Source organism: Poromitra crassiceps (genome assembly GCF_964638095.1).
Source record: "Poromitra crassiceps genome assembly, chromosome: 7".
Taxonomy (NCBI): domain Eukaryota; kingdom Metazoa; phylum Chordata; class Actinopteri; order Beryciformes; family Melamphaidae; genus Poromitra; species Poromitra crassiceps.
The window spans coordinates 49355575-49371625 of NC_139628.1; positions in this window are offsets into that span (position 1 = coordinate 49355575).

A 16051-nucleotide genomic window follows, 5' to 3' on the forward strand; every position below is an offset into this window, starting at 1 on the left:
GGGTAACGCGTATCAAATGACTCTCCGAGACTATAAATGGGTGTAACGAACTTCAAAATGCGCTGTAATTAACCTTTGGAGTCTTTAACAAGCGCGTTTGTTCGCTGGCCTACTGATGATGTGTTTTGTAGTTGGCGGTGAAAAGCGGAGTGCTAATGAGGCCTCTCCTCCCAGCAGCTCCAGCCGGGCAGGGCAGCACTCAACCATGAAGTCAATTAAGAGTAGAAAGAGTGGGGGTGGGGTGGGGGGAGAGGGGGGGGGGGGTGGGGGCTTGCTCCTTCTCATTTGGTTCTAATTAAAAGGGCAGGAAGCGAAGCGGCACAGCACACCTAGCTTCAGGCTGGAACCTTCTCTCTGCTCCCTTTCTGGAAGCCATCAGCACATCTGGGCTCACTGGGAGAACTTACAGTTTATTGGCTTTTTATACCAAAAAAAGCTCATAGCAAGCAGCATGTCATCACAGCATGTCAGCAGCAGTGTTGGGAGTACTCTTAACTTTACTTTTTGCAGTAACTAGTAATCTAATTAATTACGTTTTCAAATGTAGTTAGTAAGTAATCACAATGACTGAAATAGTAACTGGGCTAGGACATTAAAAATATAGGACAACTTCAGAGGATTATCCGGTTTATGATCGTCAGACCTATAGTCCGGGAGGAGACACCGCCTCCCTGCCCGGCAAAAATGCTCCACACACTGCAGGTGCAGCCAGAGCCGAGAGGCGAATGACCTTGAGAGGCTAATGACCTTTTTGAACTGATGACATCACTAACTGATATCACAATCACAATTGCTTGAGTGACATCACTGATGACATCAACCTATAACGTGACATCCCTAAAGAGATCATCATTGATGGAATCATCACCAATGACATAACACTCACTCGTGACATCATTGTGGATGACTCACAATTGCTCGGGGGACACCAACGATGACATCGTCACTGACGACATTACTGATCGCATCATCACCATTGACATCACTTATAGGTGAGACCACTCAACCTCTCAGTTATTTTACTCCGGCTCCTTCACTCCGGCCGGCAGTTTGTAGAACTAAACACTACAAAACACTTTTGTACTTTCTGCCATTGCACGACTAAACAAAGCTGGCACAAGATTATCTACTTTGACCATGCATCATACTCTGAGCTATCGAGGAGTGGTACTGTATGTGTGTATGTGTAATAGCGCTTTGTCACAAAGCACTTTATCACAGCCTTAATAGTTTTTATTTGATATCTTACTGTATCTTGATATTGTAATGACGCTTGTTTGAAAGTGTATGTCTTGATGTCTTGTTTTTAACTTCTGGACTTCCCATCTGCATAAATATTTTTACCTTCGGGTACCACCAATAAAGAAACCTTGAACCTTGATTAATCAGTGATGTCATGGCATCATAGACATTGTGACATCATGATGTCATTGAATTGTGATCAGTAACACCTCCCCACACCCCTGATATGTACAGCACTTTGAGCATCTAAAAAGGCGCTATATGAATCCAATCAATTATTATGACATCATCGGCGACCTGGCCACTTTCTTTCCTTCGTGGGGACATATAATAGAACTGTATGACATCATCGACAACCTGGCCACTTTCTTTCCTTTTTGGAACATTCATACAGACAGACCCTCTTATAGACCCTCGGACCCTCCTACTCTCTTAAAACAGACGGTTGGCTCTCGCAATTTTCAAATGCTTCCGCCTAAACGTCTGTACTTTTAGTAGGGAAAAGTTGGTCAAAACGGAAAGGGAAACTCTGGGAAAATAATGAGCGATGATAGGGGGACATCCTGGACGGCGGGACATCCACTAGTATCTCCAATCACCTGCATCGGTTCAAACTTTCTCCGGTATGAAGCGTCCCCCCCCCCCCAACTTCCTTTGTCTATGTTCTGTGGGCCTGAATTACAGACTGTCTAAGCTGCATTCGCAGAATGTTGTGAGACAGTCTGGCTTGAGAGACTACTCGGACCCTAGTGTCCATAAAAATGAAATGGATCATTCCAGACCTGCGTAGGAATTCCTGAAGGTGACAGGTTTGGTCAGTGAAGGTCATAGATTGAAGGTCAGTTTGAAGCTCTCTCCAGCGCTGATGTGGAGCATCTGGGTCTGCTGCTGGGAATCTGACACCCCGGCCGTGATGGCGTACGTCCCGGGAGAAACCTCGATGTGGAAGTCATCTACCGCAGACACTCCACCGTGTTTCCTGTTTGGCAGTGCAGGTGTGATTATGTGTTTCCTGTTTGGCAGTGCAGGTGTGGTCATGTGTTTCCTGTTTGGCAGTACAGGTGTGATTATGTGTTTCCTGTTTGGCAGTGCAGGTGTGGTCATGTCTTTCCTGTTTGGCAGTACAGGTGTGATTATGTGTTTCCTGTTTGGCAGTGCAGGTGTGGTCATGTCTTTCCTGTTTGGCAGTACAGGTGTGATTATGTGTTTCCTGTTTGGCAGTGCAGACGTGGTCATGTGTTTCCTGTTTGGCAGTGCAGGTGTGGTCATGTGTTTCCTGTTTGGCAGTGCAGGTGTGGTCATGTGTTTCCAGTTTGGCAGTGCAGGCGTGGTCATGTGTTTCCTGTTTGGCAGTGCAGGTGTGGTCATGTGTTTCCTGTTTGGCAGTTCAGGTGTGGTCATGTGTTTCCTGTTTGGCAGTGCAGGTGTGATCATGTGTTTCCTGTTTGGCAGTGCAGGTGTGATAGTGTGTTTCCAGTTTGGCAGTGCAGGTGTGGTCATGTGTTTCCAGTTTGGCAGTGCAGGTGTGGTCATGTGTTTCCTGTTTGGCAGTGCAGGTGTGGTCATGTGTTTCCTGTTTGGCAGTGCAGGTGTGGTCATGTGTTTCCTGTTTGGCAGTGCAGGTGTGGTCATGTGTTTCCAGTTTGGCAGTGCAGGTGTGGTCATGTGTTTCCTGTTTGGCAGTGCAGGTGTGGTCATGTGTTTCCTGTTTGGCATTGCAGGTGTGGTCATGTGTTTCCTGTTTGGCAGTGCAGACGTGGTCAAGTGTTTCCTGTTTGGCAGTTCAGGTGTGATCATGTGTTTCCTGTTTGGCAGTGCAGGTGTGGTCATCCCAGCAGCTGGCTGTGCATGGAACCTGGACACATGCATCCTCTCAGTGTCGCTGGGCTCACAGCAATGGCCTGACTCATAGAACATCTTGCATCGATGAGTTGTCTGTGCCATGAACTCTGCAATGGTTTGGAAAGCAGCATGGAGGTTTGTGTGGCTTCTATGGAGAGGCTGTCGCGCGTCTTCCTCCGAGGCACTGGGGGGCTGGGATGCCCCTGTGTGGGTCCAGTCGACGTGCCGCTTCGAGGCCCGCTCCAGCACCTCCAAGCCCAGGACGGCCGAGCGGCGCAGCGAAGACTCCAGCCAGGCTTGACTCGCCATGAACCAGGTGAGGAAAGACTAAGGTGATATTCACCGTTTTGTGCGCAATCCTTGCGTTCTCCCATTTTATTACTTTTTAAAAGAGTAATAAGTAACAGGTAACTCATTGCACTTCCTGAGTAACTTGCCCAACACACATAACTGATGACATCATCACAGATGACATTATAATCACAATTGCTCGAGTGAAATTACTGAAGAGATCATTGCTGATGACATCACCATGAAATCAACATCAGTGAAACACATCAGTAGTCACTTATGCATAGACATTGTGACATCTTAAACCTTTTACATCAAAAGTGCCACTTTATATATTTTTGTTACCCAGGAGAGCAGCAGGGGATGATTGGATTTTAATCTTTAATATTGCATCTCAACCCATTCAGTTGCACAACAGCAGCAGGCTCTCTTCCCCCTTCCTTCAACTTGAGCAGCTTGTGCACATGACTGCCTAGCATCAGGCCAGCCAAAACAAAATGGAAACTTCTGGCTAAAACTAGTTAAAAATAATGTCATTTAAACTAAAGTAAATGGCCTATTGATGCACATTGGAGGAGAAAAGGGGATTTCAATGAATGAAGCAGCAAACTTTGTATCAAAATACTTGTGATAATAGCGTGTCGATGATTTGATTTGACAATTCTGGGGACTGGCTTTGGCATTGGCCAATCCTGGTGTGTTCCGGCCCCAAATCGAGTGGGATTCAGCGTGTTGTGGTGCTATGGAGTGGGAGTACCAGGCAGCCAGCTGCTTCTGTGTGCAGCGGAGCAGACAATCCGAAGACTCAAAGCCGTCCAGCCAACAGCTGGGTGAGAGAGAGGGAGAGAAACGCGGGGGTAGGCACCCCAAATTAATTTATAATAAACATTGGCTATCAAAACACATTGTTAATACCGACATATTGTCATTTTCGATGCATGAGGTAAGCTGCTATAAAGCATGTCGGGTTTGCCTAATTAATGCTCGTCACTCAAGAATATATATTAGGCTATGTCAGGGGAAAACTGGATCTGGAGAAACGCCTGCTGGATGGAGCGGTGGATCAAATCCTATGCATTTGATTTTATTGACACTGCATTGTTTCATAAGCGATTTGTTCGGGGAGGGTCAATCATATTTTTCCAATCACTTGTGGAGGGGTCAAGGAAAAATATATTTTGGTCATATTTTTATTTGAGAGCGCCCAAATCCCTCCTGTGAGCCCCCTTCTAAATAACGAACGGTCCTTAACACATTCACTGCCAGCCGTTTTTTCAATACTGTAGGTAGGTTCTGCCAAGGTTTTTTTTTGAGGATTCTGGCTCATCTTTCAAGAGCCGAGGATTCTTTTCTGCTAAGATTTTGTGAACACAAATGATCTCAAAAGAACTAATAGAATGTGTGCTTTCTCTGTCTAAAAGAGTTAGTTTGTAGAGTTAGTAGTTATGTAGGCATTAGCAGTAGAATACAGCATGGTTTCAGCGTCTGAAAATTTATTCTGAGATAAATGGCTTTTTGTGAAATTCGATAGAAGTCACTTTAACCATTTATTTTTGGCGTAAGACGTCAGACATCTAAACAATAGTTTTGAACAGTAATTTCCTCCATAGCAGCAGGAAACCCCCCTCTCCTTCAAACTCCTCCCTCCGTGGGTGTGTCTCTGGTGGCTTTGCAGCGTTTGTCACAAGCGAGGCTCTGCCTGTCTGTGCTGCCTGGCTGCTGGCGGCTGCTCTTTGGGCGAGTCTGCATGAGTCGTTTCGGTTGTGAGCTCAGCTGCAATGAAGCTGCGTGCGATTGTGGGCTTTCTGCCGGTGTTTCAAAGTGTGTTGCACGCATAATCTATTATGCAAATTTGCAATCCCCCACCGCCAGCTCCCAGCGCGATAATGCGCGAAAGCGAAAGCGTTTTCGCCAATCCATTTTACAGTATGAGAATGGTTTCCTCGCAACGTTCCCCTGCAGTTTTGGCTCGGCTTTTTCTAGTCTGAAGAGCACTGTCGCCACTTAGTGGGTCGGTGGAATGGGTTGTACACGTTCGGTGGCTCCAATATTTTCATAGGAGACGTGGGGGGCGTTGATCCACGTCCCACCGTCAAAATGTTTTTTTTTTTTTTTTTTTGACGAGTCAACTCGTCATTGGCAGTCAACCGTTGGATTTTTTTTGACGAGTCAACTCGTCATTGGCAGTGAACGTGTTAAGCATGGTTATTGTTAGAAAGCTTCTTTATGGGTTTATTTGTATAGGGTAATATAAATGGTTACGGTCCGTCCTTGGTGCTGTCGTGGACAGTGACATCATCAGTGATGTCATAAAGAGCTGATGATTAACTGATGATGTCATAGACCTTATATGCTAATGATGTCATAGAGGTGATGTCATAAACCCTCCCCCCGACTGGGGATAATAGTGAAGGCGAGCAACAATTAATCCCTAACATCAGATATGAACCTCCAACGAGATGACCAGAGGCCACTTGTTGGCCAGGAGGAGGAAGAGGAGGAAGAGAACTTCTATGACTGCGAGGAGACATCGTTAGCTCCAGGCCAGCTTCCACAGGTCTTTAGCTTCCAGGAAACACTGGAATATCCAGACCAGCCTCCACAGGTCCTTAGCTGCCATGAGACCCTGGAGTATCCAGACCAGCCTCAACAGTCCTTTGGCTTACAGGAAACACTGGAGGCTCCAGGCCAGCCATCACATAGCTGTATGTGTATTTCCTTTATGTTTATCTTTAGTCTTATTATCGTTCTTGTTATCTTTGTCGTTATCTTTATCTTTCTCTATTTCCTTATTTTTATTAGGCCGGCGTGACGGCCTCGTTATTAGGCATTGTCGTCTCATTCTGTCACGGATTTACAAGCCCCTTTGGCTTTGGCCAATCCTGGTGTGTTACGCCCCCAAATCGAGTGGTATTGTCATGGATTTTACAAGCCCATTTGGCTTTTGCCAATCCTGGCGTGTTCCGCCCCCAAATAGAGTGGAATTCAGCGTGTTGTGGCGCTACGCGAGTGAGAGCCGTAGGCAGCACCCAGCTACCTTTGTGTGGAGCGGAGCCAGTGCAGCCTGCCGGCCTGGAATCTCCCAGGGGCCCGGGGTCTGAATTTGGCCTTAACTACTTTAACCAACATTATCCTGGAATGCGATTTTGTATTTTGTATGTTACATACAATAGTCCAAGTTATGGGCTAGACATTCTGCCAAGTTACATTGCACTAGGCAGCCATTTTCTCCATTTCGAGGAGAAAAGCCAGCTGCCTTTGTGTGGAGCGGTGAGTGCAGCCTGCCGGCCTGGAATCTCCGAGGGGCCGGGGTTTGAATTCGGCCTAATGCGGTGGACTCGTCTGACATTCGCCTGCTTGCCAATGCTTGTTTTGCAGTGCCCGTTCGCCTTCCACTGAAGTGTCTGATTTTGACAATTTATGGTGTTTTCTTGCAGTGTCTGGTGTTTGCTGGATACAAGGGAGAGGGATTCTGTGCTCAGCTGATGGCATGATGCTTATCCACTCTTGCTTTCAACCTATTTGGAGTTACTACTGACGTTTGTGTGTTTGATTAATTCACTGATAAATTAACTGCTAAGTCACCTAGGAAGCTTCTGTGATGACGTGGGTTTGATTACCACAAAAATCTGAAGAAAACTGCACTGCTGGATAACTTTTTGTAATCACATTTTATTGGTGGAAGTAGGCCATTTTTAGAGAAATTGCGTTTCACAGTCTTTTTCCATTTTCACATTTTTCATCATAGTAAACACCCTCATTGGCCATTAATTAGTTGTTAGACAGACAGTAACAAAATATGCCTGCCTGGTAAACAAATGTGCATGGCTGGTACAATTTCAAACCGACCAGCCACGTTGGCTGACAACAGGCTCATCAACGCTCATCGACGCTTTCCCACGCCGGCCATATGCTAGGTTTCAACCTAGCCTTGTTTCTTAATGCCACCACTCTCTGCCTCCCTGGTGCCACAATCTGGGCTCACAGGTTTTAGCAGGCGACAATCAATATACCGTTCACTCCAACCCACGTGACTGACTGTTCACCTGTGTTATACTGTACCTTGTAGTGAATTATATTTTGAGTACCATGCCTTTTATCTTGGTAAGTGGCAATCTACTTTGTTTATTTTAGTTTACCGCCCTCCAAAATCAAATTCCTCTTTTATTTCTCAGACCCGTTGTCAATGATCATGGTCAAATTTTACCGTGTTATCATTCTTGGTGATTTTAACATTCATGTCTGTTGTCCAAACAATATTTTAGCTGGGCAATCCAAGGTCACAATCTTGATATTGTGTTAACTCTGGTGTAAGCATTGTTGATCTTGAAACCATTGATGTATGTATTTCTGATCATTTTAGCATTCTTTTTAATCTACTTTCTACCCCTCCTCTTAGCAAACCATCTGTCCCCTGTTTGGAAGTTAGACTCCTTTTTGTGATTGGACAGCCCAGTTCCACGCCCCCTTTTGGCCAGTGGGCATGGGGAAAGTTTCATCATTTCTAAGTTGGCCAATTACCTGCCTTTCTACCAACTTACTTACTCCTCTTCATCCCCTATGGGACATAAGGCTGCAATGAGCTGGCTCCATCGCATTTGGTCCTTCTCAATGTGTTGCATCTCTCCCCATGACAGGTTCATCTTGTTCAGCTCCTCTGTCACAGTTCAGTCGAGGTGGTTTTGGGCCTTCCAGGTTTTCTTTTGCCTGGTGGTGTCCATCTTAAGGCAACTCTCGGGATCGGGTTCTGCTCCAGTCTTAGCACATGGCTCAGCCATCTCAAACGTCTGTGTGTGATTTCTTTGGTGATATTCCGGCTATGTGTGTTCTTGTACAGTTGGTGATTTTATTTGGCCAATTCTTCTTGCATATTCTTCTGAAGCATCCTGTCACAGCCTGTCTGAGACAGTTTTTCTTTAATTGAAAATAGCCATTGTTGTTTTTCCACTTCTCAGAGGGGAAACAGCACCCTCTCTGTTGTGTCTATGGGTGGAAAGAAACCCATAATTACACATCCAGAAGAACAGAAATTACAGTGAAGGTGTTAATGAGATATGGCGTTACCAAGCTTGAAAATGGCGTTCGTGGTCACAGTGACCTTGACCTTGACCTTTTTTTTTTTTTTTTTTTTAGCAATTTAATTTTTTTAGAACACAGAAAAACAAACAAACAAACAAACTCAGATACAGTAAAAGAAAAGAAAAGAAAAGAAAGAAAAAACATACATACACTAGTGCCACCAGTTACATACAGCTTGTAAATATATATAAATTATGCTTGTAAATATACATATATAAATGAGTGGGATCCCACACGAGGGAGAAAGACCGGCCGGGCGAGTCACCCATCACCCCTAACCTCGTCAAGGTAGGCCAGAAACGGGTCCCAAATAGTTTGAAATCTCCCAGGTGAGTTGGTCCTCAAGAACCTGAGTCTCTCCATTCGTATAACGGAGATCATGTCCGCCAACCACAACTGAAAACAGGGTGGAGTGGGGGACTTCCATTTCTGCAGAATGAGTTTCTTGGCAACAATTGTCCCCTGTGACAGAGACTGCTGCACAGTTGTAGGGAAGTTCAGAGAGGACTCCGAGCAGCCGAAGATGGCGAGTTCTGCCTCCGGCTGAAGGGTTATTTTGTAGGCCTTAGAGTACCAATCAAATATTTTGGCCCAAAATCCGGTCAGTAAAGGGCAGGACCAGAAGGCATGAGACAGAGTGCCCTCCGACACCCGACACCTGTCACACAGTGGAGAGACAGACGAGTAAATCTTGTGCAATTTCTGCTTAGAATAGTGAAGACGGTGAGTAACTTTAAATTGGATCAGCCGGTGTCTACTATTAACTGAGCCCAGTTGTATCACAGACAGACTCCTATCCCATATAATGTCAGACAAGTCAATGCCAAGTTCCCCCTGCCACGCTTCTCTAATCCTCTCAGTAGAGGCCGTGGTGCAGTTGTCAAACAAACATACAAATCTAGAAATTAGATGCTTGGAGTGAGGAGGGCTCAGCAATACATCGAAAAAAGCATGTTCATTTGGGAGTGCTTCAAAGGTGCGAATCTTGGATCGAACATAATTTCTGACTTGAAGAAGAAATCTGAGCCAGTCCGTGCCAGGCAACCCAAACTTCCAGTGACCTTGACCTTTGACCACCAAAATGTAATCAGTTCATCCTTGAATCCAAGTGGACGTTTGAGGCAAATTAAATGAAAATCCGTCAAAGCGTTCCCGAGATATCACGTTAACGAGCATGAAACGAGCGGTGGTGATGTCACAGTAACCTTGAACTTTGACCACCAAAATGTAATCAGTTCATCCTTGAGTTCAAGTGGACGTTTGAGGCAAATTTGAAGAAATTACGTCAAGGCGTTCCTGAGATATTGCGTTAATGAGCTTGAAAATGGCATTCATGAGGTCACAGTGACCTTGACCTTTGATCACCAAAATGTAATCAGTTCATCCTTGAGTCCAAGTGGATGTCTGAGCCAAATTGGAAGAAATTCCGTCAAGGCGTTCCTGAGATATCGCGTTAACGAACTTGGGAATGGCATTCGTGAGGTCGCAGTGACCTTAAACTTTGACCACCAAAATCTAATCAGTTCATCCATGAGTCCAAGTCGACATTTGAGGCAAATTTGATTCAATTCCGTCAAGGCGTTCCTCAGATATCGCGTTAACAAACATCGGGCGGACGTACGGACGGACAACCCGAATCCATAATGCCTCCGGCCTGGCTATCGCCGGCAGAGGCATAACGAGGCGGGACGTGGATTGAAGTGTTTTTTCCCCTTCTGCTTTGTTCACCCTCGGGTGGAGCCGGTGGCTTGTTCACCCTCGGGTGCAGCCGGCGGCTTGTTCACCCTCGGGTGCAGCCGGCGGCTTGTTCACCCTCGGGTGCAGCCGGTGGCTTGTTCACCCTCGGGTGCAGCCGGTGGCTTGTTCACCCTCGGGTGCAGCCGGCGGCTTGTTCACCCTCGGGTGGAGCCGGTGGCTTGTTCACCCTCGGGTGCAGCCGGCGGCTTGTTCACCCTCGGGTGGAGCCGGTGGCTTGTTCACCCTCGGGTGCAGCCGGTGGCTTGTTCACCCTCGGGTGGAGCCGGTGGCTTGTTCACCCTCGGGTGCAGCCGGCGGCTTGTTCACCCTCGGGTGGAGCCGGTGGCTTGTTCACCCTCGGGTGCAGCCGGAGGCTTGTTCACCCTCGGGTGCAGCCGGTGGCTTGTTCACCCTCGGGTGCAGCCGGCGGCTTGTTCACCCTCGGGTGCAGCCGGCGGCTTGTTCACCCTCGGGTGCAGCCGGCGGCTTGTTCACCCTCGGGTGCAGCCGGCGGCTTGTTCACCCTCGGGTGCAGCCGGCGGCTTGTTCACCCTCGGGTGCAGCCGGTGGCTTGTTCACCCTCGGGTGCAGCCGGCGGCAGGTGGTTGGGAGCGGCTGAATGGCTAAGTTATCCCAGCAGACACAATGTGAGCTGCGACCACACTCACCGTGCCTGTAATCTCTGTCAGGGATGAGACTCAGAGAGGGTTTGTCCACCCCCCTCCCCTCCCCTCCCCTTCCCTTCCCTCCCCTCCTCCCCTCCTCTCCAGACGGGGTGGGCTGGCAGGGGTCACGGTTCGCCGGCCCGCCTAGATCCATCAAGAGGAACAAAGTGGTGGGAGAGGGAGAAGCAGTGCCAACTCAAGCCTCCACCTCCCCCTGAAATCAAAGACCAGGTTTGGGATTGGGATTCGCTCCAAAAAGCTGGACCCTTTTTGATGGTGGAGGGGGCGGGGGGGAGGGTTCTCGGTGTGGGGGGGTTTGTGGGGGGCTAGAAACAATAATCAAATCCACAGCAGTGTCTGGGACGCCGGCCGCTTCGAGAAGCCGAAGCCTCCACATGCAGCATCCCTCCTCGTCTTTCCGCTCTTTGAAATCTGCTTGCTTTTGTTCTTTACATAACTTCATCTGATTTTTGAAAGGCTAATTTGTATGCATTTTGGGAGGAGGGGGAGGAGGAGGGGGGCAGAACCGCCACCCACAATTCCAGGCGGGGGGGAAGGTCAACATGATTGGCCACAGGAAGAGAAAAAATAATAAAAGCAAAGCCAAAGCATATAAATGCCTTCGAATTATTGTCGCTCTGTGCAAATTTGATGACAATGGCGTAGTGGTCAGGGGAGTGGTCAGGGGAGTGAACAGGGGAGTGGTCAGGGGAGTGGTCAGGGGGCTGAAAAGCCTTTGCAAACAGAGGCTGTGTGCTCTTTGGTGGTCTGTATTTTGCTGCAGGCAGATACCAATAAACACTTCAAAGACTCTTAGACTTGGCTGATTCACATTAGCCAGACCCTTATTATATTTAAACACATATTTATTATGTGTTTGTTTCATTGGTGATTAAAATTATGGACACTTAACATCGTCCTTATCTCAGTATCAGTCAGTATCTGGCTGTTGACAGAGCAATTCATCCGTTCTCCACACAATGAACATACTGTATTACTGTAAATACACAATGCATATAGCATAGTAGCATTGTCAGTTTGTAGCACATTGGTGAACAAGAAGTGAGTTTTAACAAATAGCAAAAGGAAGCAGATGTTCGACGTCGGCATTGTAGGGCCACTGTCAAAACAAAAATAGAGATAAAAAAAAGTCAACGTTTTGAGAATTTCGAGAAAAAGGTTCTTGAATGAAAATCTTGTACACAATCGTATATTTATCCCAGCGAACGCGGCGGCGGCAAGGAGACAAGGAGGCGAGGGAGGAAGGAGAGAGGAGGAAGGAGCTTGAATGACTTCCTCGAGGTGGACTTTCTGGACTGCCATCCAGAGAGGCCTGGCAGGAGGGCGAGCCTTTCAGCTCGGCCTTGGCCTCGTGCCAGGGTGACAATCAATGTCTCTGTGTCTCTTCTGTCTGTGGGAGATTATTTATAACGTCTCCCCCACCCCACCCCACCCCCCCCCAAAGCCCACCCCACATTTTTTCTCCTCTTTTTTTGAGGAAGTGGTATTTGGAAGCTCAAACAGGATGTCCTGCTGACTGGCCTGGACTCTGAACCCCCGCCTCCATTCTTCCTCCATCCCCACCCCTCTCCTCCCCTCCCCTATTTCTATCAGAGGAAAATGGCTTAAGTTAATCCAGGAGGTCTGTGCAGTCACTTTCTCCTTTCCTCGTTCTTGCCGCTGTGGAACAGTGATGAAATAAAACACAAGTGAAATTAATAAATGCCATTTAAAGATGCAGTAGCAACCGAAGTACGATTTTTTTTCTCCCGCCTGGTGGTCTGGGGTGGAGGTGGGGGTGTTCACATTTGAGCTACAAAGGCTAAAGTGAAGTTTATAATCTCTGTGTCTGCGAGGGTCCGCTAGTAGACTCAGCTCTCAGTCTTAATCCGTTTCACTACTGTTTGGTGGTTAGGTGGCGCTGTTGGCGCCGCTCACCGAACGTCTGGAAACTGAGACTAGTCCGCTAGGGTCTGCGTGATCTAAATCTCATCATCAAAGGGTGTAGGGCCGCATGCCTCGAATGTGCTACAACAGCACGACTGTGCTGGAAAACCAAAATGGACGCTGAATTTAAAGAGGCGTTTTTCTCAACTGGTGAAGTTAGTTTTAGGTTGGATATTTAGACATCGGGAGTGAATGTCTGTCAAATATCCAACCTAAAACTAAAAACAGAGAGGTAGCGATGACCTCTCTCCCTCGCTTCCACCCTCTCTGTGACATCACTGATGACAACTTCAGTGATGAAACCAATTTCTTGAGTGACATCACTGATGACATCACGATTGCTCGAGTGATATCCCTGATGACATCATCAGTGATGACTCACAATTGCCATAAAAAAAAAGTGACATCACTGACATGGTCCCCCAGTTGCACCACTCTCTGCATAGAAGGATTCATGACATCACTGATGATGTCACAATCATAAATCACTAATGATCAGCTTCGAGCAATTACAATCTTTACTACTATAAAGGGCGGATCAGGTCTGAACATAAACTGATATTGTCTTCAGTTTACTACTAACAGCAGACATGAAGCTCTTGGGCCGTTTCCCTTTCCTCCTCTGTCTTCTGAGCTCGACCTTGGGATACGACACAGTAGCAGCAGACACAGTGGCAGAAGACACAGTGGCAGAAGACCTGGATCTCCATCGGTTGGAGCGTCTGGTGGAGCTATTGACAAGTCAGGAGTGCAAGGACCTCCTTTCTGACCTCTCGCTCCCAGAGGAGGACATCGTGCACCTCGAGAGCCTGTCATCGGAGAAGAATCGGCTCCCCCCCCCTCCTCAATTCAGGATAGATGCCTCTAATGACGCCGATAGGGAGGCTCAGTGCCGGGTGGCGCTGCAATACTGGCTGCTGAGGTACGGCGAGCAGACCTACTACGACAGGCTTTGTCGTGCTTTGCAGCACATTCGCAGGGCCGACATCGCCGTTGAAATGGCGAAGAACATCAACGAGGGCAAAGCCCTCAGTCTGAAACGCATTGTTGAAGACTACCAACAATATGTCAAGCTGCTGTAAGTCACATCTGGGTAGTGTAGAGGTCAAAGCACCCGCTGACCCCGGGTTAAATTCCCGGCAGCGGTACTTCTGGCTTGGTCAGACGTTACCTACAGACACAATTGGCCGTGTCTGCGGGTGGGAAACCATACGAGAAGCCAGAGGAATGCAGCCCCATCCTCTCCCATCACCCTGGGTGACTCCCTAGTTAACAACACCACCATGGAGTCCTTCTGCTTCCTGGGGTCCATCATCAGCCAGGACCTGAAATGGGAGCCGAACATCATAGCTCTCACCAAGAAGGCACACCTGAATAAATTCAAAGTGCCAAAAGCAGCTCTGGTGCTCTTCGACACCTCCACCATGGAGTCCATCCTCACCTCTTCCATCACCGTTTGGCATCTCCAGACTGCAGTGTATCATCCGCTGTGCTGAGAAGGTCATCGGATGCAGCCTGCCATCCCTTCAGAACCTGCACACAGCCAGGACGCTGAATCGGTCTCGGAAAATCATGGCTGACCCCTCCCACCCCGGCTGAACTCCAACTTAGCAGGAGACTGAGGTCTGCAGAGACCAGAACCTCTCGTCACAAGAAGAGCTTCTTCCCAACTTCTTCTTGCCATCTGCCTCTTCAACGAGGACTGAAAACCCCAGTGAATGGGGACCTCCCGCAATGACATGAACCTATCATGCCCCCCTATCATGTCGCTTTAAGAAACCAGGCATCTCGCACGCTACGGGTCCTCGAGGGTCCGCCCCCTCCTCGATGTTCCTCCCTCCGGCGGCCTCGCTCTCCGATTCGACCTCCGTGTTCCTGGACCTCTCGGCCCTCGTGCCAGCATGCCGACCTCCCTCGCTGCTTGACGCAGGCGGATGGCAGTTGGGTAGAAACTGTCCCTGTGACCAGAGGTTCTGAATTCTGAATCACAATGATGTCATAGACAATGTGACATCAGTTATGTCATAAAATCACCAATGTCACACAGACAATAGGCTCGTTTGAGATGAGCAAATTCTGCGCAGATTCGACCAGCGCCTTGCTTGCCCCGTTGCATGATGGTTAGAAAAGTTGTCCGACTTGCTCCGCCTGCGTGAGCCACGGGACTCTCGTGAGAGCGAGGCGCCGCAGTTGCTCCCCACCAACTGCGCCCGACTGCGGCTGACAGAGGATGACGAGAAACGCATCAAGCTGAGCGCCCATTGGTTCAACACAGGTGCATCACAAACCCACAGTGAAGTGTAGAAACTTCAATTTTATATCTATTCCAAGCTGTCACTCCATATTTTACATAAATACCACCTGTAATGCCTACATAAAAATAAAAATAAGGAATCTGAAGGGCTGTGTCAGTGAGTGTGGGTGGCGCTAATGCATGTTTAATTTGTTTACAAACCACTGTTAAACAAAACTGTAGAAGAAAGAAAAGCAGCAGTGAGTGTGCTGCGGGGGTGTTCGACTTGTTGATGCCTCGCCTGACTACGCTCGGCTGCTCTCGTCTGCTTTCCAGGCGAGGCGGCAGTCAACCCAAACGAGCCTATTGCGACATCAGTGACTATCAGTGATGTCATAAATCACTGATATTTAACCCACTGATGTCATAGACAATGTGACATCAGTGAAGACCTAAAACCTTCCCTGCTGAGGTTATAAATTGGAGGACTTGCTCTAACCTGCAATCTATAACGATTGCTAGCCAACGATAATTCGGTAAAAGCTAACTTCGATAGCAAAGCTTTGCTTTATTTCTAACGTAACACAACAAAACGTACAGCACAGACAACATGCTCAATACTTACACTTTATGTAGGAATGAATCAGTAAGTTAGCCGTTTGGTGTCGTCCATATTGTCCGAAGCTCGGCTTGCTGCTCTGAAGAACACCCGGTTCGTTGAGCTGTCATTCAAACATGCATTAGCCAATCGGGACGCACCCCTGAACAAACCAGTTCACAGTTGCACAGAGCCAATAGAAACATCTTGTACATCTTTCAACATAGGTCCTGCCCACCTGATTCAGCTCAACAGCAAGCAAAACTTTTGAATTTGCAAGCAAAAATTTGGGGATTGCAAATAAAACTACTTGCAACAATCTTCTTTTTGAATAAGTGTCGATACGTTTTGCTCTGTAATCTATGCTCTAATCTATTCTTTGATTGAGGTGCCAATAGTTTGCTCTAAATCTTTTAT